The following is a 4,389-nucleotide window of genomic DNA, read 5'->3' as shown; positions in this document are numbered from 1 at the left end:
TATGTCTTTTGTGTGTTAATTATTTAAACATAATAATAGTTTATTTTTCCTCAAATTACTTACATTTTTTCTATGTAAAAATGTCTTTTGAATGTTTCCTTATTTACACGTGACAGTACCTTATATATACTTTTGCCAAAATTTATGATTTATTACTTTATATAAACTTTTTTCTCTCCTAACAAATGAGGCTATTTTCATGTTAGTGAAAACCTTAAAATACAGTAGCTATTTTGAATTTATAATAATGTAACCTTTTCAGGCTACTTAAAAATTGTAAGATGTTATTGAGGGTTTGAACAAACATTTCACTCAAAATAGTTAAAATCTTTAGTTTTTTTATTTTCTAAACTTTGTAATGTTGATTTATGTTTTAAAATAAAAACTTTTAAAATTATATAATTACTTTATAGTGGTATCGAATGGTTTTTAGGTTGTTTTGTTAATATGAGGGACTTTCCTGGTGACTCAGATGGTAAAGAATATGCCTGCAATGCAGAACACATGGGTTCGATCCCTGGGTTGGAAAGATCCCATGGAGGAAGGCATGGTAACCCAATCCAGTATTCTTGCCTGGAGAATCCCACGGACAAAGGAGCCTGGCGGGGTACAGTCCATACGGTTGCAAAGAGTCAGACATGACTCAGCAATTTCACTGGTTCATAGGGTTGCAAAGAGTCAGACATGACTAAAGTGACTTAGTAAGCATGCACATTAACTATGAATTATTGATAAGTGTATTGACACCTCCTGTCTGCCATTTCAAATTTTTTTTGGTCCCCCTCTAACCACAGTACTGCTGTGAAACACTTCCAAGCAGACTTCTGACAGCTTCACATGGAAGCTGTTTGATGGCACTCTGTCTTGGGACCACGCCGTGACTCTCTTGCTGTATTATCTAAAGATCCTCTGACACTGTAGCTTGGGATGCTCACTGGAACCCCTCTGCATCATACATGTTAGTGCGCGTGGAACATTTACTATGACTGACTACATTCTATGACATAAAACAAGTCTCAATGCTTTTTTAAGATTCAGATAATAAATTATGTCCTCTGACTACAATGACATTAAATTAGAAATCAGTAACAAAGATGTCCCAATATCTGGGACTTCGCCAAATATTTGAAAGTTATACAACATATGTCTAAATATCCCACGGGTTGAAAAAGAATTCAGAAAAAGAATCAAACCACTTAATGGAATGAGGATGGAAATAAAAATATGTGTGATTTAGTTAAAGGAGTAGTTAGAGGGAAATTGAGAGTGGCAAATGCCTATACCAGAAAAGATTTCAAATCAGTGACCTCAGCTTTCACCTTAAGAAGCTAGAGAAAGAAGAAAAAATTAAAATTAAATAGGAAAAAGGAAATAATAAAGATCAGAGCAGAAATAGAAAACAGAAAAGTATAGAAACATGAATAAAACCAAATGCTGTTTAGTTTTTTTTTTTTAAAGAAAAAATTGATAGACCTCTATTAATAGCTAGGTTAATCAGCAAAGGAGAAAAAGCACACAATTCACCATTAGGGACAAGAGTGGTGATGTTACCATAGTTTCTGAGATAGTAAAGGAATGTTATCAACAATTCATGCCAATGAATTTGCTTAAATTCCTTAAAAGACACAAAATGTAAAGTTCATTCAGTAATTAATAGATGACTAGCCTTAGATTGAGTTTATGCTGATTAGACTTTTTCAATTAAAGAAACTGAATTTGTGGTTAGTGGCATTCCCACAAAAAATTCCAGGTCTCAATGGCTACACTGTGAATTTTACCAAATATTTAAGGAACAAAATTACTAATTCTATGCAGACTTTTTCAGAAAATTGAAGTTAGCAGATTTTACAGCTCATTCTGTGTGGTCAGTATTGCTCTGATAACCAAACCAGACAAAGACATTGCAAGAAAGGAAAATTTCAGACCTATATCCCTCTTGAACATAGATGCAAAAATACTTAATATTTTAGCAAATCTAATATAAGAATATATAAAAAAAGATAATACATCATGACCAAGTTTTATGCAAGGGTTGCAAGTTTGGTTTAACATTTGAAAATTAGCCAGTATAATTTATCAAGCCCAAATTTATCATTTGGGCTTCCCTGGTGGCTCAGTGGTTAAGAATCTGCCTGCTAATGCATGAGAGGATGGTTTGATCTCTAGGTGGGGGAAGATGCTCTGGACAAAGAAATGTCAACCCACTCCAGTATTCTTGCCCAGGAAATCCCATGGACAGAAGTCTGGTGGGCTACAGTCCATAGGGTCCCAAAAGAGTAGGATACAACTTAGTGACAATAACTCATTGTATCAACAAATTAAAAAAGAACCACATGATCATTATCACAGATGCAGGGCTATTTGATAAAATTGAATATACATTCATAAAAACTCCCAGCAAACTAAAAATAGAAGGCAATTTCTTCAACTGGTAAACGGTATCTACTAAAATTCTACAGCCAGTATCAATGGAAAGAAAGGCAGTGCCAAAGAGTGTTCAAACTACCACACAATTGCACTCATCTCACACGCTGGTAAAGTAATGCTCAAAATTCTCCAAGCCAGGCTTCAGCAATACATGAAATGTGAACTTCCAGATGTTCAAGCTGGTTTTAGAAAAGGCAGAGGAACCAGAGATCAAATTGCCAACATCCACTGGATCATTAAAAAAGCAAGAGAGTTCCAGAAAAAGATCTATTTCTGCTTTATTGACTATGCCAAAGCCTTTGACTATGGGGATCACAACAAACTATGGAAAATTCTGAAAGAGATGGGAATACTAGACCACTTGACCCGGCTCTTGAGAAATCTGTATGCAGATCAGGAAGCAACAGTTAGAACTGGACATGGAACAACAGACTGGTTCCAAATAGGAAAAGGAGTGCGTCAAGGCTGTATATTGTCACCCTGCTTATTTAACTTGTCTGCAGTGCATCATGAGAAACGCTGGGCTGGATGAAGCACAAGCTGGAATCACGATTGCCAGGAGAAATATCAATAACCTCAGATATGCAGATAACACCACCCTTATGGCAGAAAGTGAAGAAGAACTAAACGGCCTCTCGATGAAAGTGAAAGAGAAGAGTGAAAAAATTGGCTTAAAGCTCAACATTCAGAAAACTAAGATCATGACATCTGGTCAAATCACTTCATGGCAAATAGATGGGGAAACAGTGGAAACAGTGTCAGACTTTATTTTGGGGGGGCTCCAAGATCGGTGCAGATGGTGACTGCAGCAATGAAATTAAAAGACGCTTACTCCTTGGAAGGAAAGCTATGGCCAACCTAGATAGCACATTAAAAAGTAGAGACATTACTTTGCCAACAAAGGTCCGTCTAGTCAAGGCTATGGTTTTTCCAGTAGTCATGTATGGATGTGAGAGTTGGACTGTAAAGAAAGCTGAGTGCCAAAGAATTGATGCTTTTGAACTGTGGTGTTGGAGAAGACTTTTGAGAGTCCCTTGGACTGCAAGGAGATCCAATCTGTCCATCCTAAAGGAGATCGGTCCTGAGTGTACACTGGAAGTACTGATGTTAAAGCTGAAACTCCAATACTTTGTCCACCTGATACGAAGAACTGACTCATTTGAAGACCCATTATGCTGGGAAAGATTGAAGGCAGGAGGAGAAGGGGATGGCAGAGGATCACATAGCTGGATAGCTATCTATGGACTAAATGGACATGAGTTTGGGGTAACTCCAGGAGTTGGTGATAAGACAGGGAAGCCTGGCATGCGGCAGTCCATGGGGTCGCAAGGAGTGGGACACGACTGAGAGACTGAACTGAACTGAATACAGAGTAAGGAACTATTGATACATGTGACAAAATGGATGAATCTCAATTATACTGAATGAAAGAAAACAGAATGGACACGCTGCATGATTTGGTTAACATGAAATTCTAGAAAATGCAAACTGGTGACAGAAAGCAGAATCTATTACTTGGAGCAGACGGGGGCCAACAACCATAAAGGGGCAAGAAGAAACTTCCGAGTGCGGTGCGGGGGGGTCGGGGGGTGTGAAGGAAACGACTGTCCTCTTAATTGTGAGGTTAATTTCAATAGTGTACACATATGTTCTGTCATCAATATGTGTATTGTTACTACTTTACTGCTGTATTACTGTATATAATACTTCAAACTGGCAAAAATTAGTGGAGATAATTTTCAACTGTTGTGCAAGGTTTGCCACAAAGTGTAACATCTGCTCATAACCAGATAAGCTATATTAGTTACCACCCCCCCTCCCCGCCTTAATGAGAAAAACGCAGCAACACGAGCGAGAGCTGACCCTAGGCTGGACTGAGAAATGTTTGCAAAGCTACTAACCTGAACATCATGCTTTCATTGTACTAAAGTCATTTTCTCCTTTCTACCTTGTTAAAAAAAA

Source organism: Oryx dammah, unplaced genomic scaffold, assembly GCF_014754425.2.
Source record: "Oryx dammah isolate SB20612 unplaced genomic scaffold, SCBI_Odam_1.1 HiC_scaffold_18, whole genome shotgun sequence".
Classification (NCBI taxonomy): domain Eukaryota; kingdom Metazoa; phylum Chordata; class Mammalia; order Artiodactyla; family Bovidae; genus Oryx; species Oryx dammah.
This window is presented reverse-complemented; position numbering follows the sequence as displayed.